We start from the raw sequence: 20,333 nt of genomic DNA on the forward strand, positions 1-20,333 counted from the left end.
TAACATATTTCCCCTCCATGGCACTAAAATAGATCCTCTTTACGTATTATGTTGTGCCCTTAGTGATGAGTGTTTTAGCAATCATCGTATGCTAGCGGTCATTGTTGCAGTTTAGTTCATCCTATTTGGGACTTTCAGTGGTTGGATTAAGTGGGTCTTAATCCTGAAATTTAGCAGGAGGTTTTTGAACGTGGTTACACCCTGGTTTTGAACAGAGAAAATGCTCTATTTGATAGCCCAAGATCAGCAGAGGTGAATAAAGATAGTGGACTTAGGAGACTGGTATTATTTTTCTTTAGCCAAGAAAGTCACTTTGCTCCTAATTAGAAGATTAGAATCTCTTTAATTGCATTCTGACCAAAGACTTTTGGGGGTCCACGAGGGCAAGTTGCCATATGTTGCATTGAATTAATATGTTTGAGACACACATTTTCCTACTGAAGTTGATATTCATGAAGCAGAAAAGGTAAAGACTTGAGCATACTTTTTAATTTCCTTATTTTAATGTCAAGCTTATTCTCAGGATAGATTTTATATGCAACAGGCACTTTACTATCTGTTTACAAAACCTCGCTGTATCATGTTGTCTATAAAGCAGGGTCCCAAATAAGGCAAACCAATCTTGGACCTCATTCCAAAGAGTTTGTTGACTGATGTATATACTGTGTTGCTATCCATGGCATAGAGTCCCAAAGATGTCCTCATGACAGGGCTTTAAATGAGAGGTTTGAACTCCAAGCAGGTCAAACAGGGTGAGCAACCTTTTCACCCAAGAGTTTAAAAATAACTGCTGATAAAGCCTTCCTGCAAATGTTCATCCATCTCTACGTAGCAATAGGCAGGAAATTCTGAAAGCAGGTGAATTCTGAAGTGACATTATAATTTGGTTTTAGTACAATAATACCAAGTGAGCGGAAGAACTCAATGAGGCTGCTGTTTGGTTCCTTGAGTATTATAAATCCTGGGATTTAATTGACAAAAATGATGAATTTTATTTATGGCTACATTCGGGCTTAAAGTACTAAAGGCAGCATGAGGCAGTTCACTTCCTAGCACTATTCTCATTATTTATATTTATATAATGTTGTGCTGGTAGATATTAAACATATGTTTTATATTATGTTTATATTAAGTATCCTCTAACTTCAGCATTATGTTTATATTAAATATCCTCAACATTAATATTGAAAATATTAAATTGTATAAAATTATAAAATATAAAATTATATTAATGTAAAACATTTTGTACCAATATAATATGTTATATGTAAATTATATTAATATAAAACTTAATATAAAATATAAAATTAATACATTTTTATTAAACATTTTCTAACTTCAAAATTTAGCACATATTTGTTAATGCCTAATGTGCGCAAAGCATTAAGCTAGGTGTTTCCGAAGTCTCCGAAGAGGACTTGGATTTCGGTTTTGGACTGTAGGAGCTTCTAGGATAACAGAAAAATCTTGTTTGCAGATAACTGGAATGTAAGGTAGAATGGAATGTGCCATAAGGAGAATGCATATAATGCTGCAGAAATTCTGATAAAATCAACTCTCATCTTTTCTTGCATTCCCACTTATTTGCCTCTCCTTGAAGATAAATAAATCAAGGATTATAAAGACTCCATGCCAGTGGTGTAAAAATAATGAATACGACACATTACATGCTAGGCTTGCTAAGGCTGCATGTCCCATCCATTTCTTCATCTAGTGAGTCTGTGTTGACTGCCTGCCAATTCAATGTCAGGCACTGTGGGCGGATATCCATATCTCAGGGAGTTCATAAACTGATAATAAAGGAGCATCTCTATATTTCACAAATATTTGCTGAATGAATGAACTCATTACGTTTTATTATCTTATGTGAATCCTAGATAAGTTGTACTATCTAAATTAGGAAAGCACTTATGGAATCTAGAAAGGGCCTGAGTGATCATATTAACAGGTTTCCATTTTATTTGCCTTTTTTGAATATAAGTATAGAATAATAGTGATGTACAATAGTCTAGACATCTATAATTAACAATAATTTATTCTGTGTTCTCAAATGGGTAGAAAAGAGGAAATCAATGTTCTCATCACAAAGAAATGATAAAGTTTTGCAATGATGAATATGCTAATTACCTGTTGTAATCATTACACATTGTATGTGTATTGAAATACAACTCTGTACCCCATAAAAATAATATAGAATAATGTTTACTTACCTGTAATAAATTGCATTTTGTTGGTGTTACACAACTTTTCTAGTTTTTCAATATAATTTTTAACTTAGACCAACCAACATATTAAATATCTTTTCCAACTGTGGGACACATTATATTTTCTGAGATTACCCAAGACCTTGAAAGATGTTAAAACAGAAGAGCCAAAAATAGAGCTTCTCTACCTACATGTTGACATTCTACTTCTAGTCAACACACTTTCAGTCATTCAACAAATATTTACTAAGCAAATAATCATAATTGCTATCATTTTTAGAGTGATAGGATGAGCTATGCAAGGTATTAAACATTAGTTACACTGTGATGAATACAGCAGACATGGCCTCTGGCCTTACAGAGCTTATGGTCTACAACCAGGGTGGGTGTAGTTGTTCCAGCAGCTAAAAAAATGAACTTCTCTACTTACTATCAGCAATAAAAGGTGTCTTCCTTGAATTTCCCATATTATCTCCTGCCAGTCTTTTCTCATGCTGCCATCTGGAATGAGCTCCCTTTTATTGCCACTGGCTATCAGGATCTTATACAGTCAAAGGAGAGCATAAAAAAATGTTACCAGCTCCAAAAAAATCATATCATGTCAGTGAAATCCATTAATATGTGACACCACTTATGTTGTGCTCATCACTTGCTGATTTCTACTGTCATTGTGAATCTCTCATTTCTCTATAAGCTCATGTTCTCCTTCCAAACAGAGACGAGGCCTTTAACATCATTGTATCAATCCATAATATTGAGCCATAATGCCCTGTTTTGGGAGAGTGACTATAGACCTTTTTTGTCCTGGAATAAATAATAAAGATGTTTGGTAAGAGTAAATGGCCTCAGGATGACAGAGGTCTGAGAACAACACTAAGTGTCCTAAATACCTTGACTCCAGACAGAAAACTTCAGGAGCTTTCTTGGATATTGAACTCAAACAATTTTAAGCTTTGGACACACAATAGAACTCAGATTCTCTACTATAAATGTGAATGGGGTTGGGTATCTTTAACTCACAAAATGGTCAGATCTGAATAATAAAATACCAGATATTTCTCATCTCTTTACATACTCTGTGATTTCTAGCATTCTGGAAAATAACATTTCAGAGCCCTAAATATCGGTTAGGCTTTTGGAGATGCATAACTAGATGACTGCCCCTAAAATCCAACAAGGTTTCTTGATTACACCAGAGTGCCTAATTGTGCTTTTTTCTTCCTAAAGGGGAAAGCCGTATGGTTGGCCAATATTTTCATTCCCTAAGATTCCATGGAACAGGTTACCCTCATCAGCCAGCCAGACTCACATTGGTGTGAGTCAGACAATGCTGTTCACAAAGCAAATACACTTCCTTTAATAGATCCAGGGGAATAGTTTCTAAGTATGACTAATGCGCAGACCTTTTAAAATGGGCTCCACAGGGACGGAAGGGAAGGAACCAGGGTAATCCGAGTGCCCATTTCATGCCAGGCATAGCGCTATATGCTTGCCATACGTCATCTCATTTAGCCAACAGGCCTCTGCATTACAGCTGAGGAAACAGTCAAGAAAAGTTAAGCCACTTGCCCAAGATCCCATAGCTAGTAAGTGGCAGAGCTGGGACTTAAACCCAGGGTTTCAAACCTTAAACAAGGCCCTCACTTCTATAAAGCACTGCAGCATACCTGACTGTTTATCAATGAAATATGTTTATGTAAATGCATTTATGAAAATGTCAAGATATCATGAGGAGAGCACATTGACCCTGTTGCTTTTAGGAGAGAAAAATTAACTCATTTTAAACAATGTATGTTAATTTCACCTGCAGTGTTGCTGACATAAACCTGTGTCTTGCTCTGGTCACCATGGAGGAGCAGCAGCTGTCCACTAGACAAATGTCACGTAGTGTTTCATCCTTCTCTCCTGTTTCTCGTAGAAAGCCCTGGAGGACTTTTTTTTCCTTCCTGATTCACCCCTGATGGGAGAGATGCTGTTGCGTTATTCCCAAAACGTCCCGTGCTGACCCGTCCTTGACCCTCCCTTCACAGGGTGACAATGCGGTGTCTGCTCTATCATACTTCCCTGTGCTTTTATGAGTGTGTTAGTGACATGGAGGAATGTGAATGCTTTGTTTAGTAACAGTTTGCTGTGTCACCCTGCAAATAACGTATCAGTTCCGTTGTCCCTAAGTCAGTAATGGACTTCCCTAGAGTGCATTCGTGTTTTGGATTTCTCGTCTCTGAGGAATCTGGCAGGGAGAAATTTTGGTTTAACATGTCTTCTAAAAAAGATGAGAAAATAATAAAGTGTAATGAAGCTAATATCATCTTTCTAATAAAAATCTGAATACGTAATGGTTGAAAATTTCTGTTCTCCCCGTATGACTCTTGCTTCTGGAAATAAGTGGCTGTTCAGTCTCATTTCTCCACGTTTTCCCTCTCTTGACCCCTTCTCTGACCTCTCCTTCCGCCCTGCTCACGTGCTGCCTGGCCTCTCTTGCCTCCCTTGTTGGCCAGGACTGCATAGGGATGCAGTTCAGTGTTTCCTTGCTCGTTGTCGCTGCTGGACTGATGTCCACTGATGATCTCCCTGGCCACCTCCTTCTCCTCACCTGTGACCGGTTTTCCTCCTAGCTGCATCACTGTTGTAAGAGCAGTCTTGCTCACCACCATTTTTCTGATCACCCACTTTCCATTTGACCACTTGCTCCTTGACCTCTGCTCATTCTACTCAGCTGAAATGGCTTTTCCGGGGACCATCAGGCAACTCCTGTTTACAAAATCTGATCAAGACCTCTTACTTTCTGCAGCATCTGCTGTTGCCGACACCCCCCCGCTTCACGTTTCTTCTCTCTAGGCTCCAGGGCACTGTACTGGTTTTGGTGGTTACATACTCAGTGCTGTGTCATACGTGAGCAGAAATAAGTGTCTCAGAAATGAAAGGATTCAGCCGGTCTCACAGAGAGGGAGGCCAGAGCACAGAGATTCCGGCGGTCAGAGCTGGTAAGCGCAATGCTCTTTCATACATGAGGTTGACAAAGGAATAGAAAGAAAACGAAGGAAAAAAGCCAAAATCTTCAGTCCGTGCTGCTAATTAAAATATGATTTTTCTCTTCTTCTTAAACTTTTAAAGGATTTTGGTAAATGTCTGATGGCATCTTGGAAGTAGCTTTAATAGCAGAAGGAAATATTTAAATATGTCTTTGGGAAAATGTCTTTCCATTTTCTGTGGTTATTGTAAAGTGGAAAAAGTGGACACCATTTTTTAAAAGGATTATACGAGTATTTCATGATGCTTGGTGGGTGAAAGACAATGTGTCCTGAATTATGTGAATTAAAAAAAAGGTTTTTGAATCATATCCTTTCTATTCTTTAGCTGTAATCAGAAGTATCAAATTTAGAAGTATATTGAAACACAAATATTTCGTGATTGACATTGTTTTATTTGGAAAACAACTTGTAGAAATTCAAAGAGAAAGCCCAAATTCATTGTTAGTAAACCTACCAGAGAATACATGAATTTTGTGTCTGCCATACCAAGCACCATGAGTCTGTGGAGCTATAAAAATGAAGGCAACAAGCCATACTAACATTCCGTCTCCTTATTGTTGAGTCACTCCTGGTCCCATCTTAACCTCGTTCTTACATCCTAGCAGAATCTGAGGTGTGCCCATCTCTGTGAAGGCTGTCATTCTCCTCCCAATGTGACCCATGCCAAGTGATTTCTTTACCTGCCACATCTGAAGCTCACTCACAACCCGTTGGTCTCCTGAAGGGGCGTATACTTAACATAGGAAACAATGCAAATATTTGACAGCTGAAGCACTATAATGATGACTTAAATTATGAATTATTTTTTACAAACAAAATTTGCTTTGTTAAAAATAACTGACATGTAACTCAAAGAACATAACAGTCGCTATTGCACAAGGTAAGAGATATCTACATAGTGTGAGCTCTGATCCGGACAAAAAGTGTTTTTGATAATCCATTGTACATTCTACTGCAAAAGTAAAATGATTCCTTGTGATTGGCTAAACTTCTTTTGGTTCTTGCTTTATCTTTCAATAAATGACGATGGTACTTATCTTTAATATGACCTTTCATAACATTACCTTGGTTCTTCAAATCAGATGGAAAATCCAACTTTAGTTCTGTTGTACTTTTTTCCCTTGGCCATTTCTCATGATGGGTGGTTGTGTGTCTACATTTGGGCCATAAGCCGGGCTTTGGTTCATCTTCCAGCTCAATGCTTGAAAACAGAAACAGCACCTTCTAGCAAAACTGTGCCTAGGAAAACAAAGTACCCAGCTAGCCTTTTTCAGGGTTATTCGTTAACAAAACATGGGCTGCCATGCCATGCAGGGAATAAGTAGAACAGAGTGGTTCCTAATTTATTTGTAATGCAAAGAACGGTCAATGAGAGGGATCTTTGGTATACAGGGTTGCGAAGATAAGACACCAAAGCCAAAGGCATTCCTGAGTTTGCTTTGGGGTATAGGCTTGAAATAGAGGCTACTGTGATTAATAAATTCTAAGTTCCGTAAATGCTGCTGCAACAATGTCAGGGTCCAGGTTAATGTCAAAGATGTGCGTGGTGATGTTCATAACTGTGGAAATACAATACTGAAGACACAGTAAGAACAGCTTAGAATAGGAGAGCACTTTTGTGTAGCAAAATAGTTTGGCGGAGCAGAATCAGGCAAAAAACAAGTTGCACAGTGGACATCTAGTCATGAAAATATAAATCTGTACCCAACAATTGCTGCAAATCAGCTTTTAAACATATTAGACGTGTCATTTAACCAGGCAACATATGTCCGTTATTTTTTAGCATGAAAAGCAGCTGCCATATGTTCAATCGTTATTGAATTGTGACTAGCAGGTGTGCCTCATCATAATAATAATGATGACAATAATAATAGCTGCAGCTTCAATGCTCTCTCCATAAGTAAGGGCAAAGAGGGAAGAAATGACTGTTTGTCTGAGTAATGTAAAAAGCCAGTCTAGGTAATTTAAAGCAAAGATCTCTTTAAATAGCCAGGGTTATACTTTTCATTCTTCTGTTCCATTTTACTCCACCTGTATTAACCCAATGAGATTTCAGCTCACAGTAGTGGTTATATCCCTGTATATTTGTGACAGGTCATCAAAAAATCTTGACGAGCACTTTCGCATCGTGCACTACTTGACTCTCAGGACACCTGTGTTGAGTAGGTAGAAAGCAACATTGTTCCCTGTTTTCTGTTTAAAAAGCGGAGATTCAGAAAGGTTAAGTGACTATTTCTTCTTCACAAAAAGATAGAAATCTATTGAATTTTCTCTGATACAGCTGTCAACCTTAGTGATATTAAAGTGTCCACGCTAATAGAGCCCTACAGATGTGTCACTGTCAGTATTGTTCTGTTGGAGCACATATTGCGTGTGGATGTCAAAGGCAGGAAGATGAGGACACAGATTGAAGAAATAAGGGATGTGCTACTGAAAGAACACTTAAAGCATGCACCATCTAGGGTCTAGAACATATCTCCCCGCTGCCCCCCACCCCACTTTAGCCTGGTTCATCAATGTTGAGTAGACTACAATGCCCCTTTTGAGGGAGGACTAGTGCCTATGCAGTAAAGTGTCACATTGGTATGACACAGATCTGTTTACGTAATTAATATCATGTCCTCTCTGTATGCTGACAACGGGATGCATGCTATTTTTATAGTGGAGGCAGTGTTATTTTTATAGGGGAGTAACCAATTTCAAAATTGGTTACTGGCTTTTTAAATTAAATAAAAGTTTTTCTCTAGATGGAACTAAAACTCACTGTAGAGGTTTAAAAAAGAAGAGGAAGCAAAAGCAAAACAACAAAGTAATAAAATTTCCCTCCAATTCTCCCAGGAAAAATTGCTTCCCACACAGTGGCCTTTGCAACTGCTATAGTGCAGTCAGCTGCAGGTAGACTCTTGCATGATTCTGACGATGTGATGGAAGACAGGAGGCACAGGCAAAGCCCGGCTTTAAGAGAAACTGGAAATGAGGAATTGGAGACCCTAAGGCCTCTTTCCTTCTTCTTCCCTTGATGGGCAAAAGCTTTTTCTGAATCATATTTGTAAAAAGTCCTGGACCCACAACAACCTATTGTGAGTGAATACTATGATCTGGTACTTCATCTTCGAGATTTCTTGAAGAAAATTCTGAAAATTTGCCCTTCCATTTGAAGAAGAAAAATCAGAGACCTCTGTTTCCTAGGGATATGAGCCAGGATGACAGCAGTCTGTTATCAGGCTTGGCATTTCCCAAGCTGAGCCTACGTGATCACCATGTATAATGCTGTGTTTGAATTGTGTTTCATCTCTTGCTTGGGTTCGGGATGTAAACAAACTTGAAATTGTGCTTGGAGGGAAAGGATGCCTTGGAAGTGTTATTTTTTAACATAGGGATTTAAAAAGGCAAATGCATGTTCTAGTTTATGACAGATAGCACCTATCTCTTTACTGTTATGAGATACTTCTGAGACATTAACCTGAATCTGTCACTTGTATGTGTGGGGAGGAAAGTTGGGAGTGAGAGGTAAGGAAATGTTTTGTTTTGTTTTGTTTTTCATTTACTTATATACACATTTATTCTTAGGCCATAGGAAATCTCCCATGATTTTTTTCAAACTATGAAGTATTGGTAAATCTCAGGTTTGGTAATTATTGCAAAAGTGAAGATATGAAAATATTCCATCAATCTAATAAACTGGTGGCATTCTATGTAGCCTGGCACTATGATGTGACAGAATATTTACCTGTGTCGGACTCCTGCTAAGCTGATGTCTTCAATCCTGCTCACAGCGCCAATTGTCTAGCTCTTAATCCTGTTCCTGATGCCAGTTGTAAAGCTAGGCTACCATGCCAGTTGTCAGGTTCTTTTACCTGCCGGTAATCCTGTACTGACTGGGCCGATTACCGAGCTAAGGCTGGGTCTGGAGCCCACAGACCCCTCAAGCCCATTCACAGACTGGGTCACAAACCCTTCACATGCCAGGCTGGGTCACTAGACCCCTTCACGCAGGGCTATGAGCGAGGTAACCGGCCACATGGTCCTTGGAGCCATAGGTTGGAAAGCATGGCTGCACCTGCTTCACTAAAACTCTCTCTCTTTCTCTCTCCGTCTCCTCTCTCTCTCTCTCTCTCTGAAGAACGCAAGAATAGCAACAAAACTAAAAATATATAGTGGTGCACATGAGCACTAACTCCACACACAATTTGCTTACAATGGACGTGCTGAACCACACCCAGCTGGACCCGAGGCGAGGGCCCTGACCAAGCTATTCTATTTTCCCAAGGTTAACATTTAGCCTTATTTTTGATATTTGTACTCTTTCTTGTAAACTATTCGTTCTGAGACAAAAAGTCATTAGTTTTGGACTTAACTTGATTTGGGCAACGGAGTGATACACCTAAACACTTGCTTTAGTCCTAACCGTGGCTTTTTAATGAGTTTTCCATTTAATTTGGTTTTGGAAATTGATTTGCCCTTTAAAAATAATACCAGCACTTAAAGTAATTTTACTGGCTTTTTGTCTGTGCAGTAAGTGAATATGCCCCTGAGAGAATGACTTTCAATATGCAGCCTTTACAAAGATGTGAAAGCTGCTGTGTGTCAGCTAGACGCGGCAACTCTGATAACAAGAGCGTGGACGTGGCTTGGAGGGGAGGCTAGAATGGAAAGAGAGCACTGACAGGCAACTTGTGCCCTCAATGTGCAGGAACTGTGCAGGAGTAGGGGAGGATCTGTGTGGCTGTAGAGTTGTCTGTTACATCTGCACAGTGGCTTCTTTGATTCTTCCTCTCGACCATCTGCCTGCTCATCTCCTTCCAGGTGGATGCTATTAGCTCCAACCATGGGGGTGAGGGTATGAGTGGGGTTGCAGGGATTAAAGGTAGGTCTCCAGAGGTCAGTGGCTCCTCCCATCTCCTCAGTGGTTCTGTCATTCTGCTTGTAAGCACATTCGTACCACTCAGTGTCCCTGGTACACAGAACAACAGCAATGACACTGAAATAGGCATTCAAACTAGCAAACTGAGGCAGATACAAGAGATTCCTGATTTCTCGGATACTGAGAACAGTGACTGGAAGATATTGGCAAGTACGTGTGTTTGACTCCAGTTGTTCATCTATAAAATGGGAGCATAACTCTTCTAAATTCCTTTGGAAGTAGCAGTAAGTTTCATTGGAGGAAGGGGAAGAATCACCGCAATCATCTAAAAATAATTTTATTTAATGTCACTTGCCAAGATAGATGTCTAATAGGGTATTGACCTTTGAGCATCACTGCATCTGTGTTCCTATATAAGTGACATGTATGTTGTATCTTCAAATCTGTTGTATGCATCGGGGTGGTAAAAAAAAGTGTAGATCCAAGAGGGGCAATTAAAAACACCTGAGGGTTTATCATGTGGGATGAACAACTTCCATCCAGCTACGTGCAACTGGCACTACTTGTAAATAACAAGTTCTCTTTTACCTTCAGTCCCCCTGGTACCAGTTTGTAGAAAGTCCTTCCTCTCCCTTCTTCCTTTACCTGGATAACCCAAAATTCAGCTCTTGAATCAAATATTCTGGAAGGCCTTCTAGGCATTTCTCTACCTCCCCTCCTCTCTGCCATTATTTCTCTAGGATAGGTTAGACATTGTACCTGGCCCTCCCATAGCTTCATGAGTATACCCACATCAGAACAATCAGCACTCTCTATTCTAATAAACTTGTCTAGATTTGTAATTGGCTTGTAAATATCATGAGTGCAAGATCTTCATCTTTTATCTTTGTATTTTCAGTGTTCAACATATGTTGAATGTATTCTAAATATAAGCCTGGCCTATACCTGTTAACATAGATGTGAAAATAGAATAATTATTTAATTTGTTACGATTATGAATGACCCTTGATGTTGTCTCGTTTGAACCCACAACTTACAGTTGAGAAAACTGAGGATCAAAGTGTGTGTTTATTCATATTTATTCATAACCTGTTCATTTATTAATTCATGTGTTCATTCATCTGACACATTGCATTGAGCCTGCACGTGTGCTGGCACTGTGCTAACCACTGGGTACATAATGCTGAATAAAACAGAACAAAAGACATGGCCTGCCCTCATGGAGCTTACTGCTTAGTGCAGTAGAGAAACAGTAATCCAGTAATGACGCAAGATGTGTATACTCACCAACTGTGCTAAACGGGAACTGTGAGAGCCAGCTGACTTGGTGATTTGGCTTAATTGGAGGTGTCAGGAAGCTCTGCTTCAAGTGATGCTCGAACCAAGATATGAAGAACTGGCAGAAGAACACAGGCACAGGCAGGGGAGGAGTCTGCCAGTCCCCTCCATCGTGTATGTGACAGCAGGAGGGGGATGGGACTGGAGAGAGGCACACACAGGGGAGAGGGGCACGAGGTGGGAGTGACAGGCGGCCATGGGCCGGTTCGTGTAGGACCTTAGCCATTGAAACATTTTTAGTTAATTACTAAGAACACTAAGAGCGCTGAAATGTTTGAGAGCCAGAGGGCAGGGGAGGTGGACTGATGGTAACACTGGCGTTTTGAAGCAATCTGTGCTGCAGTGTAGAGAAGATACTGGCAGATCGGGCAGAGTGAATGAAGGACAGGCCAACTGGCCAGGATTTGCTGAAGTGCGTGCAGATTTTGGTCGCCTGGCGAGTAGAGAACACCAAACACCTCTCTGTCTTCTCTGACTTTCTCACGAATGCTGGGCTTACCTCCGCCTTATAAAGGACGGCCTAGCTCTCTGTACTTCTTGTGTGCTCTGCTTTAGATTTTCCCATTTCTTAAAAAGGGGGACAGAATGAGCACTGGAGAAATTAGCCTCTTGGAGGGAAGACATAACACCTCCGTTTTGGGAGATCTGAAGTGAAGCAGGTGCTGTGTAGCTGCACTAACTGGGGCCTCCTGGGAAGCCCACTCTTGGCAAAGAAGACCTAGCTCATTAGAACAAATCCATCTCTCAAGTGTGGAGAATTTACCACCTGGAGGAAACAAGGAAAAATAATTAGCTTAGCATTCTAGCTGAGAAGTAATAGTGTTAGCAACATATATATCTTGGGGAGAGAAGTTCAGTTTTGATGACCTTTTGCAATTTGGGATCTTACTCCTTGATGTCACACAGTGATAGAGTCCTGCTCCTCCGCTTGGTCACCAGCCTTGTCAGAAGGGACTGAGTTGGCCTCAAATTTCATCTGCAGCTCTTGTCCCAGCTCTTCTTGAGGACTCCTGCCTTGTGACTACTTTTCTCTGTGCCTGGTTTCCCTTCCTTTAGGCCTTTTCAGGATCACCCAGCCACCACTCTAGGTGACTTTATTTCAGGACCACAACTCTCAGGGTTTTCACAGAAACTGCCATCCCATGGTCTTCTTCACATTCCTGACAGGCAGGTGGGAAGGGACTGGGGAAGACACTGTCCATCTGTGGGAACAGCGCAGACGCAGTCACCGCTATTTGAATTGAACAGTGAAGGAAGTTATTTGTTCGAGGTTGGGCCACAAGAAAGTGGGAGGGCCAGAAGCAGAAACAGGTCTTTCACGGTCTTTTTCACTATTAAATGCTGTTTGGAGATGAAGGGGACGGATGCAATTTGTGGGCTTTTATTGGTACATTTGGGTAAAGAAAGAGAAGCAGAGAATAAGGACTGATTAGAAGCCCAAATGCTGTTTATTTCCCTATATGACAATGGAAGTCGAAAATTCTCCTATAATATGCAACCAATACAAGTTTATTAGAGAGTTTATTTTGTATATTTTGTGAGCATAGTGTAATTTCTTTTATGATGTTAATACAGTTCTTGGTTCTTATCCTCTGTAGGAGCTGAAGAGCTGATGTTGCTGTTATTTCTCGGTGGAAGCAAATTTCATAAAATATCACATCTCTATGCATGCCTACAAATGCAGCTTTTAAAACGTTAGCTTATTCCACTTTTCAGTTGCAAAGTGAAGAGGTTTTTTAAAGTATAGGATAAGTGAATTTTTATGTTTCATTTTCAGTTATTGAATTGTCTAGGTGATGCATTTTAGGAGAGCAACATTCCTCACGGAACTTAGAAAAGCAGTCATTCAATTACACAGTAATTTTTAGGGTGTTGTTTTTAAATATATAACAATTTTAGGATGTCAGGTTTTCGATGTCTAGTCTTAACTTGTTTGCCTGAGCTGACATTTAAATTCAGTCCCAATGTTGTGTGAATAGACCAAGCCTTTTACCTTTCCTTTTTATCCTCATCATTGGAAACCAGTCCAGAGAACACCGTCACTTAATAAGAAAGATGTTTCTTGCTTTGTTTCCTTTTATTCATCTCAGAACTGCCTGGGGGAAAAGATTGCTTCCTTTCTGAATGTGGTAAGCCACAAAATGGAAAACGGACACATGAGCATTTCTGCCTCTTTCCTATTAACCTTGGGAAGAGGTGACAGGAATGTGTGAACAATGCTGTTAGATGTTTAAATGTACTTTTATTATCAATTTGGCTTAAGGGTTTCACCTAACAAGTAAATTCCTTGATTTGTATATTTCAAAATTGTTTTAATTTTTTCTCCAAAATAAAAATTTGTCCTTCTGAAATCCTTTGTTGGACTTTATGTCACTCTAGTTTTAATACTGGTGATGATTTCTGTATTTGCATGTTTATGCTTATATCACATAAAGCCACATGATACAAGATGGCCCTTAGTGTATGATTCCTTTTTACTTTTGTTGAAAAATAAAAATTGTGATGGCAGTAATCCAGATCCCTGAACTTGGAATGTTGAGATACCACCAAATATTAGATTGTCAGAAAAATATTAATTGTAAATTAGAAGGTGAAATTGGCAAATTTTACTGATTTCAGTTCTTTTGGGGAATGGCTGTTGTTTTTAATTCCTGGCTTAAGAATTATATTTGACTATTCAGGCAAATACTAAATTTTAAATTCTAATCCAAGACTTTAGGGAATTCAGGGAATAAGGGAATCGGTGTATGTATTTGATAGCCATACTTGTATACCGTATATTGAAATACATATGTCACTGAAGGTACAAGGGTACTTCAAAAAGTCCATGGAAAGATTTGTATTATCTTTCAATTCTATTTTTCCACGAACTTTTTGAAGTACCCTCATGTATTTTAAAAGATAATTTGATCAACTGCATTAGACTAACTGCTCTTGAACTTTCTAAATAAAATTGGTTTAAGATAGTGCCCGAATGATTGTTTTGCTTATTTCACGGCCATCCCACGGCAGGGGACAAAGAGTGTTATTCTGTTGTGTCAGCTAACCAGGTCTTTATGGCCCTGAGCAATTATAAACTACCTTCCCAGAAATGCACACACATAAACATAAAGGATTTTCAGGTAGACCCTTAGAGATTGATGGTAGAAGATTTGGGATTAAACCCCAGGAACCCTAGGACACCTGGTTTTGTATCAAATACAGAGAGGCATGAAATCAGTAGCTCAGGAACATATCCTTAGGGAAGTGCAGATGGAAATGGCAGTGCAGCCACCCAAATGTGTAATTTTACTGAAACCAGTCAAGCATCCATTTGACCAGGTAAGGCAAGCAGGCCCACCTCTGACTGTATGGTAATTCACTGACTATTCTCCTCATTTCAGTGGGTCTAAGCCATACTCAAGATCTGCGTTAGTCAGTGAACTGATTGCCTTATTGCCCTCTCAATTGTGTAATCCAGGCCAGCCTTCATCCAGCCTGTGTAAAACTCCACGTGGCCCCTGTCACTATGCTTGTACCTCTTTGGCCTTTCAAATTTACCTTATAGGGTCTGCAGATTAGGATAAATGGCTAGGCATCTCTAATAAGCAGTAATACAATCAAAGATAACCAGGGAGTTTCAGTATTTACCTGAGCAAATGCATAGAAAAGCAACAGGTGCTAAAGTAACTTAGGGTTCTAGGAGGTCTGTTGTATCAAGCTGGGAAGAAAAGAGTTAGATGTCTCTTTAAATTGTTGAAAACAGATGTGGGATTATATTGTGGTTGCTGGTCTTCCCTAAATTTCAATGAAAAAAAAGAATGTTTAAGAGAGAAAAACTGAAGACTGTTTGCAGAAGCAAGATAAGAGGACGAAGGGTCGGGAAGATCATGGTGAGATGGAAAAAATGGAATTTAGTCAGATGGTAAATTGAGTCTAATTATATTCAGGGACAGGTTAAAGTAATCAGAAGGAAAGGAACCCAATTATGAGAAAGGCTTGAGAACATAGATGGCTCAATAAAATACCAAAATAGAAAGATAAAAATAGAATGCTTTTATATACATTATGGAGGAGTTTAAAAATGAATGTTTAAGATAAAAACTTAGAAGGAAAGGTACTAAAATAAACTTGATGAGGTATGCTGGGCTTGAAGGAAAGTGAAATTACTCATTTGTGTAATGAGTGGAGAAATACCGGTTTTTTCTCTTGATTTTCACCTTTTTATAAGTGCTTCTGGATTACAGGATTTGATTATTGAGGAAGGGCTTATGACAAAGTGACCACAAACTAAATCCAATCACATAGATTCAGTTAAATTGTTCTCTACTTTCACTTCATTTCCTAAAGGACCTATCTGAGAGTCATTTGAAAATAAAGCTTAGGAACTTAGAATATTCTGGGTTAAAGTTAGTGGTCTCTTTGCAGAAAAACCCTGCTGTGGATTGTTTAGGACTTTTTTTTTTTACTAAGAATTCTGGGTGTGCTTCTTGTACAAAGGACTGCTCAAGTCTGTCACTGCAGACGCTATGCTTGACTCGGTGGTTAAATTCCACATTTACTGCATGACCCTCAGGACCGACAGGAATTAAAGTCAGCAGTTCTCTGTGATAGGACGATGGTTTGGGAAAGACTTAAGGACTGCTTGTTAGTAACTGAAGATTTTTCTGTTTTCTTCCTCGTGTTCTTAGCTTCACTCTGTTGTTTTCCTTTCATGAAGAAAGCCAGACATGCATTTTTCAGGAGGTTCTGTGGCATGGCAGATAGAGAATGGCTTGGACTCAACCCCAGCTTTTGCTTGGTTGTTCCATGACTGTGAGAGACCCTCAAGAAGGATTTTATAAAACCCAGTGCCTTGCATAGTCCAGCTTTCCTGTAAAATAAATCCATGCAGAGGGAATCATATATATTGAATTAAACTTTGCTCTGTGGTCCCTGATTTCAGGAGTTCTCATTGCCTGAGCGGGTGTCACTCCGCTGTGTGACACTTTCCCAACAAGGCAAGAAGGGCATCTAGAGTCAGCCCTAGACTGTCAGCATCTTGTTTCTCTTAATCCTGAAATTTTCACTACGCAATTGTGGTTCTTACTTAAAAAACAAAACAAAAAAACTAAAAGCAAAAAAACCCACAACAAACAAAAAACAAAATACATACACACACAAACTCACGAAAACCAAAAACTCTTCTTAACTGTTAATAACGTTTTCTTCTGATTCCTCCTTTTACAAAAATGCCTTTAAAAATAAAAATTGAAATAAATTTAATACATATTCCTGTTAGCCCAGGGCATACAATAATTAATACATTTTCTCCTGTGAAAAAGGGGTGCTTTTACTGTGGACGACTGACAGAAAGGAGTCTTTTGAAGAGGGAAAGATATGTGAGTTAAAAAGGGTAATGTTGCTTTATTTTACTTTGATCCTGTTTTGTGCAACGTTAGTTACCTAGGGCAGCATGGCCGAGTCGATGTTAATCATTGACCTTAAGGCGGTTAGGACGCCTGAGTGTCCAGCACGTGCCCTCAGTCTCCCTTGACTTTCACATTGTGATTGAAGCATCTTCAGTGCCACACACATGTGACAGAATGTCTGACATTGCAGGCGCTCACTCAGTAGCTCTGAGCACTTACACTTCAAGAAATTCTTGGATACATTGGGGATGGGGAATAAACTTTTTAGTTACATGTCTGTTGTTTTCTATCACCAAGAACTAAATTAATAAGAAATTAACAAGGTTTATCACACATTTTCCTATTTAAGAGAGATTTATGAGAGGACTCTTTTCCCCACAACCCTTCCACATTTGTCTTTTTGCCATTTTTTTTCCCCCTCAGTACTGAAATATCCTCTTTCTTGTTCCAGCCACATGAGAAACATTCCGTAGACTTAGCACCCTGTGGAAGTCTGACAACTGCTTCCTTGCGATGGCCTTGTTTCAAAACTAGGCCCATAATAAATAAGAGTTTTTCATGTCTCAGTCATTTTCCTGGTGATGTCATGTTAGTCTACAACATTGCATGGAGAAAGAGTTATTACCAGACATAAGAAAACAAACTGTTTTCTCTTTTATTTAGAGAGCGACAGTGACACATAAGATAAAAAGGCGTGACTTCTCCCTTATAAACAGTGTTTTTATCTGCACATGAAAAGTTAGCCATTGAGAGAGAGAGTGACTCCTGGGGAAGGCACAGGTTGCTTGATTTATTCAGCCTTTGGTGTAATGTGAGGGTACAACTTTGAAACAGGAGTAGGGTGTTCATCCTAGTAATAGCTAATTCATATCAAAGCATTTTGAAACAGTGCTGTATAAACACTGGCTGATAAATAATAAAACAAAGTTAACACTTCTCATTGGTTGCACATTTTTAAATACATCCAAGTGTTTAAACAAGGCCATTCACTATTCTCTAAACCGAAATCAGGTCCTTGAGTTCTCCTTCTTTCCTATCCTCAGGTAACAGGCATATTTTGTCGTGTATGAAATCCTATACATAATTTTGAATTTCCAGAGTGAATCAGGTAATAATGGATTTTTTCATTTAATTCTTCTTTTTGCTTTTCAGAACCAGCAACTTTAGGTTTCAGAAACTTTTTCTGTACATTAAGGCCTAGCAAATGGTGCAGCTGTAGTTCACCTCAGCTATATACTGTAAGTAATTAGATTAGAGGCAGGATGGAGGTTTGGGACCTGCAAGCGTAGAATCAGGTGTGGGAGGTATTCCAGTAGGATAGAGACTGAGGTGGGGTTTGCGTTTTGCATTTCACTGATAGAGTGATAAAATTGGGATTAAAAATCAGGGGGACATGAGAGGAGGTTTCCATATAAAGAGAAGCTAAGAAGAGCTCAAGAATGCTTGCATTCTCTTTGTGCAATGGGTCTGAATGTCCAGAAAAGACCATCATGTACTCATACGTGCCTGTCACCACTTGGCAGCAAAACATGGAGACAGGACAGTATTAAATCTGTGAAGGTGTTGATCAGAAAACCAGTCTAGTGTGCAGAGGAGTTTGTGTGTTTGAAAATATGCCCCAGATGTTAGAATATAACAATAGCATAGTCTACATATGTTAAAATGGTTATTTCCATCTTTAAATTATATTCTTTAAATAAAAGTATTGTTAAGCCACAGCTATTTGGTTTTCATTTTGTTTGTCCCTGTGACCCTGATCCATGAATTAAAATGTGATTTCCTATTGTAATCTTTGATAAATATGCATGGCTGTTTTCATTGCATCAGAAAGTTGAAAGGGACCTTGGCTGGTCTTCTGAGTTATTTGAATCGTGGATGTGTTTCTGGCATGGTTTTATGAAAGAAACACAAAACTTCCCATGATGGCTAACATTTCTACAAATCCAGGTGAGCAAATATGTCCTTAGGGTCTAGTTCAGGGATTTAGCTAGCATGGTATTTGTTTAACAAAGGCACACAACAAATAGGAGATCTAATAGTCAATTGGCATGTTCCTTCTTTGTTAATGCTGAAATTTAAAGTAGTGGATAAACTAGATTTTTATCTGCATGTCTTGACTTTTGAGAAATGAGATTTGAGACATAGTGTTTTATGGTGGAAATGTCTTTTCATTGATTTTTCTAAAGTGTTTCCCAGGTTACAGCATACAAGTGACTCACTGGGGAACAAACAGGGAAATCCTGTGTGATGAATCAGATGTCATTCTGAGATACAGGACTTCTTACTTACACTTTTTCTCTTTCTTTAAAATCAGCATTGACCTTCTAGGTCAATACCAAACAAATAGAAACCAAAACCCAACCTGCATAAAAGTGACAGGATGTCCCAGAGTTTTAGTTACTGCTTTCGTGGTTGCCATCACCTTCTCCCAAGGGAAACAAAGAGACTGGCTAGTGGTCTCCTAAGTGATGCCCTCGAGGGGTTAAATGGAATTGGGGTCTGTCCTTTTCCCCCTTCCTGGAGAGCCTACTGCATAGGGAGAACTCCTGTCTCTGGGAATACAGCTTTTGGGGTACCCCTATATCCATTCCCCATCCTTCTTTCAGTGATGGAATTTACAAAAGCAATACTGGAGTCACAAGGCATGTTTGATGTCCCGTGTCTCCGCCTGGGCAACAGTGTTCTCAGAATTCAGTTCATTCACATTTTTCACATTGGGGAGAAACTCTTGCTTGAGAGACAGTGTTTGAGAAAGAAATAATATGTCCTCCTCTAAAAAGAGGGGCCAGTTCATAAAGAATTTCTTTTTAGACCATGATGAGCACCTGTAAGATTCAGACTGTCAACTTGTACTTTTGAGATTAGAAACTGAGAAAACTCTTCTCGATTAATAATCGAGGCCTAAACATGGCAAAACCAGGTCTGCCCTGGCACTGAGACCACGGCGAGGCGATGTGGGAATGCGGCTGTGGGTTCTCTCCTGCTGTCTGCTCCGTGATCACTGTGCCAGTTTGGGGCACCTGGAGGAGGAGATTTAGACAAGAAGCAGAAGTTGATGTAAACTGATTTCTGGGTTGTGTTGTTCATCGGAGGAACAAACAACGCATACTGACCTAATATTTTTATGTGTTTGAGCTTCTCTGATGACCCCGTTTAGAATAGTCAATATTTTATTGTAATAGTGAATAAAAATTTGCTTGTTGCAAGAGTGAATAAACAGGTGAATGGAAAAGTAGGCAAATGATGTCCATAACCCTCTTAGTTATGGGTTGGACACACACTAGGATAGTGGGTCTGAGAACATTTAAAAAGTACTACAGAAGTAGAAGTCCTTTACATTACAAATATTGCTCGGTAGGCAGACGTCCTCCATTTGGCATTATGCGCCCCATAATTCACTTCTCTTGGCATTCTCCCACTCTTCTAAAGAAGAGCACCGTGTTGAGATGCTGGATGATTCTTACAGAACCAGCCAGAGCTGGAAAAGAAGGTAGTCTGACACTTG

General features: G+C 39.4%; 1 protein-coding gene across 2 annotated transcripts in view; it reads left to right on the forward strand.

The window, feature by feature from the left end:
* The window catches only part of NRG1 (neuregulin 1), a 994,199-nt gene that overhangs the window by 193,888 nt on the left and 779,978 nt on the right, over positions 1 to 20,333 (forward strand). The gene's annotated exons all lie outside the window — the stretch shown is intronic.

Source organism: Cynocephalus volans, chromosome 13 (genome assembly GCF_027409185.1).
Source record: "Cynocephalus volans isolate mCynVol1 chromosome 13, mCynVol1.pri, whole genome shotgun sequence".
Taxonomy (NCBI): domain Eukaryota; kingdom Metazoa; phylum Chordata; class Mammalia; order Dermoptera; family Cynocephalidae; genus Cynocephalus; species Cynocephalus volans.